Raw genomic sequence first — 21694 nt, 5'->3', positions numbered from 1 at the left:
TTTAACTTTCTTGTCCCTTTTACAAGTGTTAGTCGTGAAAACATTGTACTGACCATTGTTCAACTGCTTCGGGTTGCTGTGAAAACCACCTGGTTATTTGGCTGCTGAAAACCGCCTTGGTTATTTTTGCTGCTGAAAGCCACCCTCGTTGTTGTACTGCTGGTTACCCTAGCCAGACTCCTGTCCGCTGTTATTACTCGAGCCGCCTTGCCCTTGAGGTCCCGAACTAGGGAAGCCGCCGTACGAGCCACCTTGTGACCCGCCAGGACCAAACTGAACCGGATGCCCACCGTCGTTTCCGCCTCGGTGATCTCTGGACGCTTGAAGACGAAATTCCTGCATCACGAAGCAGTTTTCCCAAGAGTAGTTAGACGGGGCATCTGGGGTACTGCATTTAGGACAAGCCCCTTGATCATCTGCGCATAATTACATGATTTTCCCACTAAAGCCCTAATGTTGACCAGTATTCCGTCGTTGGTTTCTTGTCCCGGTGCTGTCGTTGGCAACGAAATCGGACACACCATCTTGATGCCTTCTATTTCCTTGACCTCCCTGGTTCCCATTACGTCCTTGAGCTTGGAGGTTACCCTTGGTTCCATCTCCTTTCTTGACTTCACTGGCCTTATCGTCACTGGATCCGGCATCCTTCATGTTGTCTGACTCGACATACCTGGTGAGGTTTTCCATCAACTCGCCCATATCGTGCACCTTCCGCTTAAGACGACCGAGCTTCAATACCAGAGGTTGAAAGTGGTAGTTCTTTTCCAAGATCAACACGGCCTGAGCCGCCATGATGGAATTCGACGAGTGAATAATCTTCGTAACACGTCGTGTCCAATGGTGGGCGGACTCGTCCGCCCGCTGAACGCAATGTTGTAGATCTAAAATCTTCATTGGGCGTTTGCAAGTTCCACGGAAGTTCTTAATGAATCGCTCCTTCAATTCTTCCTAGGTGTTGATGGAGTTGACTGGTAAATGTTTCAACCACACGTGAGCCGGCCTTTCCAACATCATACTGAAGTACTTGGTGTGCATACTGCATCACCGCCATCAAGCATATCCATAGAGAGCTCATAGCTCTCAATCCACGCACCCGGCTCAAGATCACGTGTGTTGCTGGGCACCTTCCGAGGGCCCTTAAAATCTCTGGGCATGCGCTTGTTGCGAAGAGCAAATGACAAGCAGGGGATACCTATGTTCCATCCTCCCGACTCACTGTACGCAGGCGTTGGTTGGACATAATTTAGAACTACCTCACCTGCCATCATCGCCGCCTCAGCCTCTGCCTGTCGCGCGGCTCGGGCCGCATTCACAAGCACTTAAGCGTTCGACATGGGTAATTCGGGTGGGTTGGCTTGAGGCTGCGGTCGGCGACCGCTGCCGGAGAACGTCAGGGGATCATCATGGCGACTCTTGGTGTGACTCGTCTATGGTGTGGAATGTAGTCGATCTCAATTGTAAGAAAATTATGCATGTTTAACCTCCATTGTCTTCAGCATCTCGATGGCGTTCCTTGCTTCCACCTCAAGTAGGGTATTTCCATGAATAGGGAGAGAATCCAAGTGGCGGTAGCAGCAAGCACATTGTCTATAGGGTTGGAGAAGTGGCCGTGCGGTGATTGGAAATGTTCGGTGGAGGCTGAGATGGCTCTTGAACCAGCTCAACTAGTTGATTAATCTGACATTGTGGGTTATGATACATACCAAGCATGTGTGGGCTATCAAATAAATGAGTGGGGTTAAGATTGGTCAGAATTCGACTCTGATGCCTCCTCTGGTGCACCGCATCAGAGGTGACACGCTGACGCTCGAGCCGCCATGCATATGCCTTCAAGCGTTCCACCTCTTCATTAATTTGGACCTGCTGATCTGCCATTCGGGCGTTCTCAGTGTCAATCTCACGCTGTATCTTGGCCATCACCTCCCGCAGTTTTGCCAGCTTGGCATTGATTACCTCCTGATTGTCACCCGTCACGGCGACTGCCACGAGTTTTTACATCTCGACCATCAGTTCCGTCATGGCTTGGGCCGGTGTTTTTCCAGATCCGTTGGCTCCATTGGAGGTTGCCGCATATGGCTGATTTTGAGCCGTTGCTGCTCCCACCATGTAGATGGCGACTTCGCGAGGCAGTTCCTGTGGTCCTTCAGAAATCACCGCCTCAAGAAAGCCCCCAAGACTTCCCTCGTAGAGAGGGCACATCGAATCTGTATCCCCATGGATGACTCGCCATCTGAGTTGACGGGGGTGTCTCCACCTGTTGCCGGCTCGTCCGGGAGGCTAACCCCCTATGTAAAGCCAACAAAGACGCGGCGCCGCCTGATTTGACGCTTAGCGGGTTGGATGAACCGAGCCGGCTCGACGATATCGGTGTACATGTGTGGCTCGGGAACGGGTGTTCCGATCTTACCGATGAAGACATGAATCTTGCCGAAGGGGACGCGGTAACCTGATTCGATTGAACCGGCCTCAGGGAACCTAGCTCGAATTTTCGATGTAGCACTTTCCACGGCGGATCTTGCTCATGATACCAACCGCGTAGCTCCCGAACCCTGGAAGGGCTCCCTTTGAGAAGTCAGCTCCACCGTGCGGAGGCCCCACAGTGGGCGCCAACTCTCGTGAAAGTACTTAGTGGTGAAACCATCGCAACTATGTGGCGACTCAAAGGGGTTGATCGGGAACGAGAAACGAGTTTACCCAGGTTTGGCCCCTCTGGTAGAGGTAAAAGCATATGTCCTGCTTTGTGTGTATTGATGAGGAAATCGATTACAAGGGTGAGGTTTCGCCTGACCTAGCTCTCAATTGATTGTAAGTTAAGTCTAGCAGCCCTAGAGACTCGCCTTTATATACAGGTCAAGGCCCTTGGTTTACAAGAGTCTGGGTCACGTTATGATTTGTGACGTGGCATATCTCTAACCCGCCTTGCTCCTTAAGTAAGGAAACCTTTGGCGATTCTTCTCCCTGGTGGACCAGGAGTCCCCATCTTCATTTTTGGGCCGCAACCGACTCTCGTTGGTAACCGCCTCGTGCCTTCTGGCCCATCTTAAATATGAACATTGAGCCGCCATCATTTTGACCTGGCCTCTTAGGGCGGGTCATAGGGAGGGATAATATCGCCAACCCTATTGGTACATCAACACTGTGGGGGATGGCATTTGTGCCAACCATGTATCAATGACATCTATGGATCCTTGTAACAAACGATTTTTTAGCCATCTCTCATAGTCCTTATTGTGCTCCTTCGTCTCGACATCTAATGGCTACACCATTGGTAAGAAGCTTTGGCGTATCTCTGCCAAGTGTTTGTTGGCACAAGCGCTGAGAACTGGGTTGTTAAGCAGTACTATCAAATGGGCTTTGTCGACCATCTCTGGGTGCATCTTGTTGTGTGCCAGCAAGGACCAGCTTACCTTTCAGCCTTCCCTCATGGCGAGAGAGGGGAAAACCTATAGGTCTTTGTTTCTTGAATTCGGTGCAAAACTCAACCACCTCCTCCGCGTTATAACCTTGTAGGTTGCTTTCTTGTGGATGGCTTTGGTGCTGACAATAGCACTTCAGTATTCCCATGAACCGCTCGAAGGTATACATGTTGCGAACAAACACATGACCATAATACTTCATCTCATCGACAAGGTGTACAGTGAGATGGACCATGACGTCAAAGAATGTCTATGGGAAAATCATCTCTAGGCTAGACAATATTCTTGCAATATCCTCTTGCATATAATCCAACTCTTCACGATCTACAATTTTCTGCCATAGTTTGTTGAAGAAATCACACAGCTCAACGAGTGTATTTCTTATATCTGTGTCCATCATGTTCCTGATGGCGACCAGGAGGATTTGTGTCAACATTACATGGCAATCATGTGACTTCATGTGTCCCAACTTCATTTTACCTCAGCTCACATCCACGATAGTTCTGATGTTTGCGGAGTAGGAAGAGGGTGTCTTCACTGACAACATATAGTTGAAGAACTCTCTTTCTTCTTTTGTACTAAAACTGTAACTCTAGCGAGCTTGGAGGAACTTGTTATCATTTTCTTCTTCACTCTTGTGTTTTCATTGACTACCAAGCATATCGAATCGTGCACCATCACCATCCTTTGTTTTACCTTTAATCTTGAACATAGTATCAAGGATGCTTTCACATACGTTCTTCTCTACATCTATGACATTGATGCAGTGACGTACACATAGAATATCCTACTAAGGTAATTCCCAGAACACCGATTTCTTCTAAACACTTGATTCCTGGTGTTTGTTTTACCGTCAAATCGTGTTTCTTGCCAAGCACAACATTAGTTTATTTAGCCATGTTGTGGACCCACTCCCCAGGATAAGGTCTTCGGCCCAAACCTACCTTTACCGTACCATCAAATTCAGCTTTCATCTTTCGGTATGGGTGATCTTTCCGTAAGAACCTACGATGACGCAAATACACATTTTTGTGCGAATTGGGTAGAAATATACTAGCTGTCCTATCCATGCATGTGACACACCGTAGATCTCCCTTTGTTCTCTGCCCTAATGTGTTGCCTAATGCTGGCCTATTTTCAATGGTGTGCAACAACATCACATGCAAATCGAAAAACTCCTTTTTGTATGCATCATAACATTTTACAACACGCTCTTTTACCCACAATGTGAGCAGTTCTTCTACGAGTAGCTGAAAGTAAATGTCGATGCCATTTCCAGGTTGCTTTGGGCCTTAGATAATCATTGAAATCATGATGTATTTTTTCTTCATTCACAACCAAGGTGCAAGGTTATACATGCATAGAAGCACGGGCCATGTGCTGTGTTTGGTGCTTATATCGCCAAAAGGATTCATCCTGTCACTACTCTACCCGAGCCTTATACTTCTAGGATCCTTGGAAAAGTCTTCAAACTTGTTGTCGAGTAATTCCTACCGAGCACCAGCTTTGAGGATCCTAATATATTTCTTCCCAGTTCTCTCATCATGATGCCACTGCAACCTCTTTACCTCTCTAGGGTTTGTGAACAAACACCTCAACCTTGAAATTAGAGGCAAGTACCAAACAACCTTGAACATGATTCCTGTCTTGATCTCGTCGTCCAATTTGTACTTGTCCTTTGCTCTCCTGTGCTTGTATCACGCATGCTTGGATATGGGACATGGACGCAAATCTTTGTACTGCTCACCACAGTACAATATACAATCATTCTCACAAGTGTGTATCTTCTATACCTTAAATTCCAATGGGAAAACATTTTTTTTGCTTCATTCGTGCTTTTGGGGAGCACATTATCTTCTCCAAGAATTTCTTCGAGAAGACCTAACAACTGTGTGAAGCCCTTGTTTAATAGACTTTTTGTGGCTTTAAATATGAGAAGCGCTAGTGTGGCACTTAACTTGGAATATTTCTTTTTGCAACCTAGATACAAATCTTTCTTGGAGTCTTTATCAATGGTTGGAAGATCCTTGTACCCAACCATATCTTTTTAAGGGCCTTTGAAATCTGCAATTATAGCAGCATAATCTAGCATATCAAGGTCATCGACGTCATGTGCATCGCCGTCTTAGTTTTTGTTTGGGAACGTAGCATAAATTCAAAATTTTCCTACGCATATTAAGATATTCCTATGGAGAGACCAGCAATGAGAGAGGGGTAAGAGCATCTTCATACCTTTGAAGATCGCTAAGCGGGAGTGTTGCTAGAACGCGGTTGATGGAGTCGTACTCGCAGCGATTCCGATCAAGTGCTGAACTACGGCACCTCCGCGTTCAACACACGTGCAGCCCGGTGACGTCTCCCGCACCTTGATCCAGCAAGGAGGAGGGAGAGGTGTTGGAATTATGTCGTAGAGGCAATAATAAATATAGTTATTATTATAATTCCTGTATCAAGATAATCATTTATTATCCATGCCATAATTGTATTGAATGAAGACTCATTTACATGTGTGGTTACATAGACAAAACACCGTCCCTAGCAAGCCTCTAGTTGGCTAGCCAGTTGATCAAAGATAGTCGGTGTCTTCTGATTATGAACAAGGTGTTGTTGCTTGATAACTGGATCACGTCATTAGGAGAATCACGTGATGGACTAGACCCAAACTAATAGACGTAGCATGTTGATCGTGTCATTTTGTTGCTACTGTTTTCTGCATGTCAAGTATTTATTCCTATGACCATGAGATCATATAACTCACTGACACCGGAGGAATGCTTTATGTGTATCAAACGTCGCAACGTAACTGGGTGACTATAAAGATGCTCTACAGGTATCTCCGAAGGTGTTAGTTGAGTTAGTATGGATCAACACTGGGATTTGTCACTCCGTGTGACGGAGATGTATCTCGGGGCCCACTCGGTAATACAACATCAAGCACAAGCCTTGCAAGCAATGTAACTTAGTGTAAGTTGTGAGATCTTGTATTACGGAACGAGTAAAGAGACTTGCCGGTAAACGAGATTGAAATAGGTATACGGATACTGACGATCGAATCTCGGGCAAGTAACATACCGAAGGACAAAGGGAATGACATACGGGATTATATGAATCCTTGGCACTGAGGTTCAAACGATAAGATCTTCGTAAAATATGTAGGATCCAATATGGGCATCCAGGTCCCTCTATTGGATATTGACCGAGGAGTCTCTCGGGTCATGTCTACATAGTTCTCGAACCCGCAGGGTCTGCACACTTAAGGTTCGACGTTGTTTTATGCGTATTTGAGTTATATGGTTGGTTACCGAATGTTGTTCGGAGTCCCGGATGAGATCACGGACGTCATGAGGGTTTCCGGAATAGTATGGAAACGAAGATTGATATATAGGATGACCTCATTTGATTACCGGAAGGTTTTCGGAGTTACCGGGAATGTACCGGGAATGACGAATGGGTTCCGGGAGTTCACCGGGGGGGCAACCCACCCCGGGGAAGCCCATAGGCCATAAGGGTGGCGCACCAGCCCTTAGTGGGCTGGTGGGACAGCCCAAAAGGGCCCTATGCGCCATACAAAGAAAAATCAAAGAGAAAGAAAAAAAAGGGAGGTGGGAAGGACTCCCACCCACCGAACCAAGTCCAACTCGGTTTGGGGGGGGGGGAGCCTTCCCCCCTTGGACTCGGCCGACCCCCTTGGGGCTCCTTGAGCCCCAAGGCAAGGTCCCCTCCCTCCCACCTATATATACGGAGGTATTGGGGCTCATTTGAGACGAGTTTTCCACGGAAGCCCGACCACATACCTCCACGGTTTTTCCTCTAGATCGCGTTTCTGCGGAGCTCGGGCGGAGCCCTGCTGAGACAAGGTCATCACCAACCTCCGGAGCACCGTCACGCTGCCGGAGAACTCTTCTACCTCTCCGTCTCTCTTGCTGGATCAAGAAGGCCGAGATCTTCGTCGAGCTGTACGTGTGCTGAACGCGGAGGTGCCGTCCGTTCGGTACTAGATCGTGGGACTGATCGCGGGATTATTCACGGGGCGGATCGAGGGACGTGAGGACGTTCCACTACATCAACCGCGTTCACTAACGCTTGTTCTGTACGATCTACAAGGGTACGTAGATCACTCATCCCCTCTCGTAGATGGACATCACCATGATAGGTCTTCGTGCGCGTAGGAAAATTTTTGTTTCCCATGCGACGTTCCCCAACAGTGGCATCATGAGCTAGGTTCATGCGTAGATGTCTTCTCGAGTAGAACACAAAAGTTTTTGTGGGCGGTGATGTGCGTTTTGCTACCCTCCTTAGTCTTTTCTTGATTCCGCGGTATTGTTGGATTGAAGCGGCTTGGACCGACATTACTCGTACGCTTACGAGAGACTGGTTTCATCGTTACGAGTAACTCCGTTGCTCAAACATGACTGTCAAGTGTCGGTTTCTCCAACTTTAGTTGAATCGGATTTGACCGAGGAGGTCCTTGGATGAGGTTAAATAGAAACTCATATATCTCCGTTGTGGTGTTTGCGTAAGTAAGATGCGATCCTACTAGATACCCTTGGTCACCACGTAAAACATGCAACAACAAAATTAGAGGACGTCTAACTTATTTTTGCAGGGTATGCTTGTGATGTGATATGGACAATGATGTGATGTGATATATTGGATATATGAGATGATCATGTTGTAATAGAAATCTCGACTTGCACGTCGATGGTACGGCAACCGGCAGGAGCCATAGGGTTGTCTTTATACTAACGTTTGTGCTTGCAGATGCGTTTACTATTTTGCTAGGATGTAGCTTTAGTAGTAATAGCATGAGTAGCACGACAACCCCGATGGCAACACGTTGATGGAGATCATGGTGTGGCGCCGGTGACAAGAAGATCGTGCCGGTGCTTTGGTGATGAAGATCAAGAAGCACGTGATGATGGCCATATCATGTCACTTATGAATTGCATGTGATATTAATACTTTTATGCACCTTATTTTGCTTAGAACGACGGTAGCATTATGAGGTGATCTCTCACTAAAATTTCAAGACGAAATTGTGTTCTCCCCGACTGTGCACCGTTGGTACAGTTCATCGTTTTGAGACACCACGTGATGATCGGGTGTGATAGACTCAACGTTCACATACAACGGGTGCAAAACAGTTGCGCACGCGGAACACTCGGGTTAAGCTTGACGAGCCTAGCATGTGCAGACATGGCCTCGGAACACATGAGACCGAAAGGTCGATCATGAATCATATAGATGATATGATTAGCATAGGGATGCTTACCACTGAAACTATACTCAACTCACGTGATGATCGGACTTGAGCTAGTGTAAGTGGATCATGAACCACTCAAATGACTAGAGAGATGTACTTTTTGAGTGGGAGTTTAGCGAATAATTTGATTAAGTTAAACTCTAATTATCTTGAACATAGTCTAAGTCCACTTTGAATATATTTGTATTGTAGATCATGGCTCACGCGACAGTCATCCTGAATTTTAACACGTTCCTAGAGAAAGCTAAGTTGAAAGATGATGGAAGCAACTTTGTGGACTGGGCTCGTAATCTTAAGCTAATCTTACAAGCTGGGAAGAAGGATTATGTCCTTAATGCTGCGTTAGGAGATGAACCACCCGCTACGGCTGATCAGGATGTTAAGAACGCTTGGTTAGCACGTAAGGAGGACTACTCAATAGTTCAATGTGCAGTTTTGTATGGCTTAGAACCGGGACTTCAACGTCGCTTTGAGCGTCATGGAGCATTTGAGATGTTCCAGGAGTTGAAGTTTATCTTTCAGAAGAACGCCCGGATCGAGAGGTATGAGACCTCCAATAAATTCTATGCTTGCAAGATGGAGGAAAACTCATCTGTCAGTGAACATGTGCTCAAAATGTTTGGGTACTCAAACCGTCTAGCTGAGCTAGGGATTGAACTCCCGCAAGAAGCTATCACTGACAGAATCCTTCAATCACTGCCGCCAAGCTATAAATGCTTTGTGTTGAACTACAACATGCAAGGGATGAACAAGTCTCCCGGCGAGTTGTTTGCGATGCTGAAAGTCGCAGAGTCTGAACTCCGTAAAGAGCATCAAGTGTTGATGGTGAATAAGACCACTAGTTTCAAGAGAAACGGCAAAGGCAAGAAGGGAAATTCGAAGAAGAGCGGCAAGCCTGTTGCCAATCCGACGAAGAAACCCAAAGCTGGACCTAAGCCTGAAACGGAGTGTTACTATTGCAAGGGTATGGGTCACTGGAAGCGCAATTGCCCCAAGTATCTGGCAGATAAGAAGGCGGCCAAAGAAAAATCAGGTATATTTGATATACATGTTATTGATGTGTACTTAACCGGCTCTCGTAGTAGTGCCTGGGTATTCGATACCGGTTCTGTTGCTCATATTTGCAACTCGAAACAGGAACTGGGGAATAGACGAAGGCTGGCGAAAGATGAAGTGACGATGCGCGTAGGAAATGGTTCCAAGGTTGATGCAATCGCCGTCGGCACAGTGTCACTTCAGTTACCGTCAGGATTAGTGATGAACTTAAATCATTGTTATTTAGTGCCTGCGTTGAGCATGAACATTATATCTGGATCTTGTTTATTGCGAGACGGTTACTCTTTTAAGTCAGAGAATAATGGTTGTTCTATTTCTATGAGTAACATCTTTTATGGTCGTGCACCGAATGTGAGAGGATTGTTCATATTGAATCTTGATAGCGATACGCATATACATAACATTGAGACCAAAACAGTTAGAGTTAACAATGATAGCGCCATATTTTTGTGGCACTGCCGCTTAGGTCATATTGGTGTAAAGCGCATGAAGAAACTCCATGCTGATGGACTTTTGGAGTCACTTGACTTTGATTCACTTGACACGTGCGAACCATGCCTCATGGGCAAGATGACTAAGACTCCGTTCTCCGGAACAATGGAGCGTGCAAGTGACTTGTAGGAAATCATACATACCGATGTGTGTGGTCCGATGAGCGTGGAGGCACGCGGCGGATATCGTTATTTTCTCACCTTCACTGACGATTTAAGTAGATATGGTTATGTCTACTTGATGAAGCACAAGTCTGAAACATTTGAAAAGTTCAAGCAGTTTCAGAGTGAAGTGGAAAATCATCGTAACAAGAAGATCAAGTTCCTGCGGTCTGATCGTGGGGGTGAATATCTGAGTTTCGAGTTTGGTACTCACTTAAGACAATGTGGAATTGTTTCACAGTTAACACCGCCTGGAACACCACAGCGTAATGGTGTGTCCGAACGTCGTAATCGTACTCGATTAGAGATGGTGCGATCTATGATGTCTCTTACTGATTTGCCGTTATCGTTTTGGGGTTATGCATTAGAAACAGCTGCATTCACTTTAAATAGGGCACCATCAAAATCCGTTGAGACGACACCATACGAACTGTGGTATGGAAAAAGGCCAAAGTTGTTGTTTCTTAAGGTTTGGGGATGTGATGCTTATGTCAAAAAGCTTCAGCCTGAAAAGCTGGAACCCAAAGCGGAAAAGTGCGTCTTCATAGGTTACCCAAAAGAGACAGTTGGGTACACCTTCTATCTCAAATCCGAGGGCAAAGTGTTTGTTGCTAAAAACGGAGCTTTTCTCGAGAAGGAGTTTCTCTCGAGAGAAATGAGTGGGAGGAAGATAGAACTTGACGAGGTTGTCGAACCTCTCATCTCTCTGGATGGTGGCGCAGGGCAAGGGGAAACCTGTGTCATTGCGACACCGGTTGAGGAGGAAGTTAATGATGATGATCATGAAACTCCAGTTCAAGTTTCTGTCGAACCACGCAGGTCGACGAGACCCCGTGCTGCTCCAGAGTGGTACGGTAATCCCGTCTTATCAATCATGTTGTTAGACAACAATGAACCTGCAAATTATGAAGAAGCAATGGTGGGCCCAGATTCCAACAAATGTCTAGAAGACATGAAATCCGAGATAGGATCCATGTATGAGAACAAAGTGTGGACTTTGGAGGTACTGCCTGAGGGCCGCAAGGCCATTCAGAACAAATGGATCTTTAAGAGGAAGACGGACGCTGACGGCAATGTGACCGTTTATAAAGCTCGACTTGTGGCAAAGGGTTTTCACAAGTTCAAGGAGTTGACTACGATGAGACTTTCTCACCCGTAGCAATGCTTAAGTCCGTCAGAATCATGTTAGCAATAGCTGCATTTTTCGATTATGAAATCTGGCAAATGGATGTCAAAACGGTGTTCCTTAACGGTTTCCTTAAGGAAGAGTTGTATATGATACAACCCGAAGGTTTTGTCGATCCTAAGAATGCTAACAAGGTGTGCAAGCTCCAGCGATCCATTTATGGACTGGTGCAAGCATCTCGGAGTTGGAACAAACGCTTTGATGAGGTGATCAAAGCATTTGGGTTTATACAACTGGTTGGAGAATCTTGTATTTACAAGAAAGTGAGTGGGAGCTCTGTGGCGTTTCTAATATTCTATGTGGATGACATATTACTGATTGGAAACAACGTAGAGTTTTTGGAAAGCATAAAAGGTTACTTGAATAAAAGTTTCTCTATGAAGGACCTAGGAGAAGCTGCTTACATTCTAGGCATTAAGATCTATAGGGATAGATCAAAACACGTCATAGGACTTTCACAAAGCACATACCTTGATAAAGTTTTGAAGAGGTTCAAAATGGAACAGTCCAAGGAAGGGTTCTTGCCAGTTCTACAAGGTACGAGATTGAGTAAGACTCAGTGCCCAGCAACTGATGAAGATAGAGAGCATATGCGCTCCGTCCCCTATGCTTCAGCCATAGGTTCTATCATGTATGCGATGTTGTGCACTATACCGGATGTTAGCCTGGCCATAAGTATGGCAGGAAGGTTCCAGAGTAATCCAGGAGTGGATCACTGGGCAGCGGTCAAGAATATCCTGAAGTACCTGAAAAGGACTAAGGAGATGTTTCTCGTGTATGGAGGTGACGAAGAGCTCGCCGTAAAATGTTACGTCGATGCAAGCTTTGACACAGATCCGGACGACTCTAAGTCACAAACCGGATACGTATTTATTCTTAATGGGGGTGCGGTAAGCTGGTGCAGTTCCAAGCAAAGCGTCGTAGCAGATTCTACATGTGAAGCGGAGTACATGGCTGCCTCGGAGGCGGCTAAGGAGGGTGTCTGGATGAAGCAGTTCATGACGGATCTTGGAGTGGTACCAAGCGCACTGAATCCAATAACCTTGTTCTGTGATAACACGGGTGCCATTGCCTTAGCAAAGGAACCACGGTTTCACAAGAAGACCAGACACATCAAACGACGCTTCAACCTCATCCGCGACTACGTCGAGGGAGAGGACGTAAATATATGCAAAGTGCACACGGATCTAAATGTAGCAGACCCGCTGACTAAACCTCTTCCACGGCCAAAGCATGATCAACACAAGAACTGTATGGGTGTTAAATTTATTACAATGTAATTCACAAGATGATGTGAGGGCTAGATTATTGACTCTAGTGCAAGTGGGAGACTGTTGGAATTATGCCCTAGAGGCAATAATAAATATAGTTATTATTATAATTCCTGTATCAAGATAATCGTTTATTATCCATGCCATAATTGTATTGAATGAAGACTAATTTACATGTGTGGATACATAGACAAAACACCGTCCCTTGCAAGCCTCTAGTTGGCTAGCCAGTTGATCAAAGATAGTCGGTGTCTTCTGATTATGAACAAGGTGTTGTTGCTTGAAAACTGGATCACGTCATTAGGAGAATCATGTGATGGACTAGACCCAAACTAATAGACGTAGCATGTTGATCGTGTCATTTTGTTGCTACTGTTTTCTGCGTGTCAAGTATTTATTCCTATGACCATGAGATCATATAACTCACTGACACCGGAGGAATGCTTTGTGTGTATCAAACGTCGCAACGTAATTGGGTGACTATAAAGATGCTCTACAGGTATCTCCGAAGGTGTTAGTTGAGTTAGTATGGATCAACACTGGGATTTGTCACTCCGTGTGACGGAGAGGTATCTCCGGGCCCACTCGGTAATACAACATCACACACAAGCCTTGCAAGCAATGTAACTTAGTGTAAGTTGCGGGATCTTGTATTACGGTACGAGTAAAGAGACTTGCCGATAAACGAGATTTAAATAGGTATACGGATACTGACGATCGAATCTCGGTCAAGTAACATACCGAAGGACAAAGGGAATGACATACGGGATTATATGAATCCTTGGCACTAAGGTTCAAGCGATAAGATCTTCGTAGAATATGTAGGATCCAATATGGGCATCCAGGTCCCGCTATTGGATATTGACCGAGGAGTCTCTCGGGTCATGTCTACATAGTTCTCGAACCCGCAGGGTCTGCACACTTAAGGTTCGACGTTGTTTTATACGTATTTGAGTTATATGGTTGGTTACCGAATGTTGCCTGGAGTCCCGGATGAGATCACGGACGTCACGAGGGTTTCTGGAATAGTCCGGAAACGAAGATTGATATATAGGATGACCACATTTGATTACCGGAACGTTTTCGGAGTTACCGGGAATGTACCGGGAATGGCGAATGGGTTCCGGGAGTTCACCGGGGGGGGCAACCCACCCCGGGGAAGCCCATAGGCCATAAGGGTGGCGCACCAGCCCTTAGTGGGCTGGTGGGACAGCCCAAAAGGGCCCTATGCGCCATACAAAGAAAAATCAAAGAGAAAGAAAAAAAAAGGAGGTGGGAAGGAAGGGAAGGACTCCCACCCACCAAACCAAGTCCAACTCGGTTTGGGGGGGGAGCCTTCCCCCCTTGGACTCGGCCGACCCCCTTGGGGCTCCTTGAGCCCCAAGGCAAGGTCCCCTCCCTCCCACCTATATATACGGAGGTATTGGGGCTGATTTGAGACGACTTTTCCACGGAAGCCCGACCACATACCTCCACGGTTTTTCCTCTAGATCGCGTTTCTGCGGAGCTCGGGCGGAGCCCTGCTGAGACAAGGTCATCACCAACTTCCGGAGCGCCGTCACGCTGCCGGAGAACTCTTCTACCTCTCCGTCTCTCTTGCTGGATCAAGAAGGCCGAGATCATCGTCGAGCTGTACGTGTGCTGAACGCGGAGGTGCCGTCCGTTCGGTACTAGATCGTGGGACTGATCGCGGGATTGTTCGCGGGGCGGATCGAGGGACGTGAGGACGTTCCACTACATCAACCGCGTTCACTAACGCTTCTGCTATACGATCTACAAGGGTACGTAGATCACCCATCCCCTCTCGTAGATGGACATCACCATGATAGGTCTTCGTGCGCGTAGGAAAATTTTTGTGTCCCATGCGACGTTCCCCAACAAGAGGTTGGGGAAGAACTCCAGTAGCACGATGGCGTGGTGTCGATGGAGAGACGAGGTCTCCCGGCAAGGCTTCGCCAAGCACCGGCAGAGAGGAGGAGAAAGAAGGGCAGGGCTGCGCCGAGAGAGAGGCAAAAGTCTGATCTCCAATGGCCAAAAGTGCCCACTATATATAGGGGGAGAGAGGGGCTGCGCCCCCATGAGGGTTTCCCTCTCCTAGGGGGAGGGGGCAGCCCTAGATGGGTGCTGGTGTGGCAGCCAAGGGGGGAGGAGGGGTGTGGCGCACCCCTGGTGGGCCTTAGGCCCACCTGGCTTAGGGTTTACCCCCCTTTTCTCTCCCCCACGCATTGGGCTGAGTGGGGAGGCGGACCATCCCACCTAGGGGCTGGTTCCCTTCCCCACTTGGCCCAGCTTACCTCCCGGGGTCGTTCCCCCCCTTCGGTGGACCCCCGGGGCCACCTCCGGTGGCCCGGTGGTCCCGGTACGTTACCTATGATGCCCGAAACACTTCCGGTATCCGAAACCATCCGTCCTATATATCAATCTTTAACTCCGGACCATTCCGGAGCTCCTCGTGACGTCCGGGATCTCATACGGGACTCCGAAAAACTTTCGGTAACCTCGTATTACAATTCCCTATAACCCTAACGTCATCGAACCTTAAGTGTGTAGACCCTATGGGTTCGAGAGACAAGTAGACATGACCGAGACGCCTCTCCGGCCAATAACCATCAGCGGGGTCTGGATACCCATGGTGGCTCCCACTTGCTCCACGATGATCTCATTGGATAAACCACGATGTCAAGGATTCAATCAATCCCGTATACGATTCCCTTTCTTTGTCGGTATAGAACTTGCCCGAGAGTCGATCGTCGTTATACCTATACCTTGTTCAATCTCGTTACCGGTAAGTCTCTTTACTCGTTCCATAGCACGTCATCGTGTGACTAACTCCTTAGTCACATTGAGATCATGATGATGTTCTACCGAGTGGGCCCAGAGATACCTCTCCGTCACACGGAGTAACAAATCCCGATCTCGATTCGTACCAACCCAACAGACACTTTCGGAGGTACCCGTAGTGCACCTTTATAGTCACCCAGTTACGTTGTGACGTTTGATACACACAAAGCAGTCCTACGGTATCCGGGAGTTGCACAATCTCATGGTCGAAGGAAAAGATACTTGACATTAGAAAAGATTTAGCATACGAACAATACGATCTAGTGCTATGCTTAGGATTGGGTCTTGTCCATCACATCATTCTCCTAATGATGTGATCCGTTATGAATGACATCTAATGCCCATGATCAGGAAACCATGATCATCTATTGACTAATGAGCTAGCCAACTAGAGGCTTGCTAGGGACACTTTGTGATCTATTTATTCACACATGTATTATTGTTTCCTCTTAATACAATTATAGCATGAACAATAGACGATTATCATGAACAAGGAAATATGATAATAACCATTTTATTATTGCCTCCAGGGCATATTTCGAACAGTCTCCCACTTGCACTAGAGTCAATAATCTAGTTACATTGTGATGTATCGAACACCCATAGCATTATGGTGTTGATCATGTTTTGCTCGTGGAAGAGGTTTAGTCAACGGGTGTGCAATATTCAGATCCGTGTGTACTTTACAAATATCTATCACTCCACTCTGGACATGGTCCTGGATGGAGTTGTAGCGGCGTTTGATGTGCTTCGTCTTCCGGTGAAACCTGGGCTCCTTGGCTATGGCAATGGCCCCAGTGTTATCACAGAAGAGTGTCATTGGACCCGACGGGCTTGGAACCATTCCAAGGTCGGTGATGAGCTCCTTCATCCAAATTCCTTCATGAGCTCCTTCTGAAGCAGCTATGTACTCCGCTTCACATGTAGATGCTACCACGACTTCTTGCTTGCTACTGCACCAGCTCACTGCCCCACCATTCAACAGATATACGTATCCGGTGTGTGACTTAGAGTCATCCAGATATGTGTCAAAGCTAGCGTCGACGTAACCCTTTACGACGAGCTCTTCGTCACCTCCATAAACGAGAAACATTTCCTTAGTCCTTTTCAGGTACTTAAGGATATTCCTGACCGCTGTCCAGTGTTCCATACCGGGATCAATTTGGTACCTCCGTACCAAACTTATGGCAAGGTTTACATCAGGTCTGGTACACAGCATGGCATACATTAGAGAGCCCACGACTAAAGCGTAGGGGAGAAAACTCATCTTCTCTCTTTCTGCTGCCGTGGTCGGCGACCGAGTCTTACTCAATCTCATACCTTGCAAAACTGGCAAGAACCCTTTCTTTGAGTTTTCCATATTGAACTTCTTCAATATCTTGTCAAGGTATGTACTTTGCGAAACACCTATGAGGCGTCTTGATCTATCTCTATAGATCTTGATGCCTAATATGTGTGCAGCTTCTCCAAGGTCCTTCATTGAAAAACTTTTGTTCAAATAGGCCTTTATGCTCTCCAACATCTCTATATTATTCCCCATCAATAATATGTCATCCACATACAGTATGAGGAAAGCTACAGAGCTCCCACTCACTTTCTTGTACAGACAGGCTTCTCCGTAAACCTGTATGAACCCAAACGATTTAATCACCTCATTAAAGCGAAAGTTCCAACTCCGAGATGCTTGCACCAGCCCATAGATGGAGCACTGGAGCTTGCACACTTTGTTAGCACCCTTAGGGTCGACAAAACCTTCTGGTTGCATCATATACAACTCCTCCTTAAGGTTCCCGTTAAGGAACGTTGTTTTGACGTCCATTTGCCAAATTTCATAATCATAAAAGGCGGCAATTGCTAACATGATTCGGACTGATTTCAGCTTCGCTACGGGAGAGAAAGTCTCTTCGTAGTCAACTCCTAGAATTTTTCGAAAACCCTTTGCGACAAGTCGAGCTTTGTAAACGGTTACATTACCGTTTGCATCAGTCTTCTTCTTGAAGATCCATTTATTTTCTATGGCTCGCCGGTCATCGGGCAAGTCCACCAAAGTCCATACTTTGTTCTCATACATGGATCCTATCTCGGATTTCATAGCCTCAAGTCATTTTTTGGAATCCGGGCCCGCCATCGCTTCTTCATAGTTCGAAGGTTCACCGTTGTCTAACAACATGATTTCCATCACAGGCTTGCTGTACCACTCTGGTGTGGAGCGTGCCCTTGTGGACCTTCGCGGTTCAGTAGTAACTTGATCCGAAGCTTCATGATCATCATCATTAACTTCCTCTTCAGTCGGTGTAGGGGCCATAGGAACAACTTCCCGCGCTGCGCTACTATCCTATTCGAGAGGGGGTGTAATTACCTCATCAAGTTCTACCTTCCTCCCACTTACTTCTTTCGAGAGAAACTCTTTCTCTAGAAAGGATCCGTTCTTGGCAACAAAGGTTTTACCTTCGGATCTAAGATAGAAGGTATACCCAATTGTTTCCTTAGGGTATCCAATGAATACGCATTTCTCCGCTTTGGGTTCGAGCTTCTCTGGTTGAAGTTTCTTCACATAAGCATCGCAGCCCCAAACTTTAAGAAACGACAACTTAGGTTTCTTGCCAAACCATAGCTCATACGGTGTCGTCTCAACGGATTTAGACGGTGCCCTATTTAAAGTGAATGCTGCAGTTTCTAATGCGTATCCCCAAAATGATAGCGGTTAGTCGGTAAGAGACATCATAGATCGTACCATATCTAATAAAGTGCGATTACGACGTTCAGACACTCCGTAATGTTGCGGTGTGCCAGGCGGCGTCAGTTGTGAAACGATTCCACACTTCCTTAGGTGTGTGCCAAACTCGTGACTCAAATATTCTCCTCCACGATCAGATCGTAGACACTTAATTTTTCTGTCACGTTGATTCTTGACCTCACTCTGAAATTCCTTGAACTTTTCAAATGTCTCGGATTTGTGCTTCATCAAGTATATATACCCATAACTACTCAAATCATCGGTGAGAGTGAGAACATAACGATAGCCACCGCGAGCTTCAACGTTCATTGGAGCACACACATAAGTATGTATTATTTCCAATAAGTCGGTTGCTCTCTCCATTATTCCTGAGAATGGAGTCTTAGTCATCTTGCCCATGAGGCACGGTTCGCATGTGTCAAATGATTCAAAGTCAAGAGACTCTAATAGTCCATCAGTATGGAGCTTCTTCATGCGCTTAATGCCGATATGACCAAGGCGGCAGTGCCACAAGAATGTGGGACTATCATTATCAACTTTACATCTTTTGGTACTCACACTATGAATATGTGTAACATCACGATCGAGATTCATCAAGAATAAACCATTCACCAGCGGAGCATGACCATAAAAAATATCACTCATATAAATAGAACAACCATTATTCTCTAACTTAAATGAGTAGCCGTCTCGCATTAAGCAAGACCCTCATACAATGTTCATGCTTAAAGCTGGTACTAAATAACAATTATTAAGGTTTAAGACTAATCACGACGGTAGATGTAGAGGCAGCGTGCCGACGGCGATCACATCGACCTTTGAACCATTCCCGACGCGCATCGTCACCTCGTCCTTGGCGAGTCTCCGCTTATTCCGCAGTTCCTGCTTTGAGTTGCAAATGTGATCAATAGCACCGGTATCAAATGCCCAGGAGCTACTACGAGTGCTGGTAAGGTACACATCAATAACATGTATATCACATATACCTTTAACATTGCCAGCCTTCTTGTCCGCTAAGTATTTGGGGCAGTTCCGCTTCCAATGACCCTTTCCCTTGCAATAGAAGCACTCAGTCTAAGGCTTGGGTCCATTCTTTTTCTTCTTCCCGGCATCTGGCTTACCGGGCGCGGCAACAACTTTGCCGTCTTTCTTGAAGTTCTTCTTACCCTTTCCCTTCTTGAAACTAGTGGTCTTGTTGTTCATCAACACTTGATGCTCTTTCTTGATTTCTACTTATGCAGACTTGAGCATCGAGTACAACTCGGGAATGGTATTCTCCATCCCTTGCATGTTGTAGTTAAGCACAAAGCCTTTGTAGCTTGGTGGGCGAGACTGGAGGATTCTGTCAAATATAGCATCATCCGGAAGTTCGACTCCAAGTGAAGTCAGACGACCATGTAACCCAGACATTTTGAGTATGTGCTCACTAACAGAACTGTTCTCCTCCATCTTATAGCTAAAGAACTTGTAAGAGACTTCATATCTCTCGACATGGGCATGAGCTTGAAAAACTAGCTTCAGCTCTTGGAACATCTCATATGCTCCGTGTTGCTCAAAACGCCTTTGGAGCCCCGTTTCTAAACTGTATAACATGCCACACCTAACCAGAGAGTAGTCATCACTCCGCGTTTGCCAGACGTTCAGAATGTCCTCGGCTGCTGCGGGAGCGGGAGGGTCACCTAGCGGCGCATCAAGGACATAAGCCTTTTTAGCTGCTTCAAGGATGAGCTTCAAGTTGCGAACCTAGTCCGCATAGTTGCTACCATCATCTTTCAGCTTGTTTTTCTCTACGGATGCGTTGAAATTGAGGTTGACGTTGGCCATCTACAATATTTATAAAGACAAACCTTTTATACTAAGTTCATGACAATTAAGTTCATTTAATCAAATTAAGTATGAACTCCCACTTAAATCGACATCCCTCTAGTCATCAAAGTGATACATGATCCATGTCGACTAACCCGTGTCCGATCATCACATGAGACGGACTAGTCACCATGGTGAGCAACTTCATGCTGATCGTATTCAACCATACAACTCATGTTCGACCTTTCGGTCTCTTGTATTCGACGTCATGTCTGTACATGCTAAGCTAGTCCAGTCAACCTAGGTGTTTCGCGTGTGTAAATCTGGCTTACACCCGTTGTATGTGAACGTTAGAATCTATCACACCCGATCATCACATGGATCTTCGAGACAACGAACCTTCGCAACGGTGCACACTTAAGGGAATACGTTCTCGAAATTTTAAGAGGGATCATCTTATTATGCTACCGTCGTTCTAAGCAATAAGATGTAAAACATGATAAACATCACAATGCAATCATATAGTGACATGATATGGCCATTATCATCTTCGCCCTTTCGATCTCCATCTTCAGGCATCGCATGATCGTCATCGTCACCGGCGTGACACCATGATCTCCATCATCATGATCTCCATCATCGTATCTCCGTGAAGTCGTCACGCCAACTACTACTATCACTACTACTATAGCTAAACGTTAGCAATGAAGTAAAAGTAGTAAGCACATGGCGTTGCATCTCATACAATAAATTAAGAAAACTCCTATGGCTCCTGCCGGTTCTCATACTCATCGACATGCAAGTCGTGAAACCTATTACAATAACATGATCATCTCATACATCATACATGCAACATCACAACTTTTGCCATATCACATCACATGTCAAACCCTGCAAAAACAAGTTAGACGTCCTCTAATTGTTGTTGCAAGTTTTACGTGGCTGATTTGGGTTTCTAGCAAGAATGCCTTCTTACCTACGTGAAAGCCACAACGACGATATGCCAAAGCTATTTACCCTTCATAAGGACCCTTTTCATCAAATCCAATCCGACTAGAGTAGGAGAGACAGACACCCGCTAGCCACCTTTATGCACGGTGTGCATGTCTATCGGTGGAACCAGTCTCACGTAAGCATACGTGTAAAGTCGGTCCGGGCCGCTTCATCCTACAATACCGCCGGGAAATAATAAGACTAGTAGCGGCAAGAAAATTGACAAATCATCGCCCACAACTTTTGTGTTCTACTCCTGCATAGAATCCACGCATAGAAAACCTGGCTCGGATGCCACTGTTGGGGAACGTAGCATAAATTCAAAATTTTCCTACGCATATTCAGATCTTCCTACGGAGGGACCAGCAACGAGAGAGGGGTAAGAGCATCTTCATAGCTTTGAAGATCGCTAAGCGGAAGCGTTGCTAGAACGCGGTTGATGGAGTCGTACTCGCAGCAATTCCGATCTAGT

The sequence above is a fragment of the Hordeum vulgare genome, chromosome 3H (genome assembly GCF_904849725.1).
Source record: "Hordeum vulgare subsp. vulgare chromosome 3H, MorexV3_pseudomolecules_assembly, whole genome shotgun sequence".
Classification (NCBI taxonomy): Eukaryota; Viridiplantae; Streptophyta; class Magnoliopsida; order Poales; family Poaceae; genus Hordeum; species Hordeum vulgare.
This window is presented reverse-complemented; position numbering follows the sequence as displayed.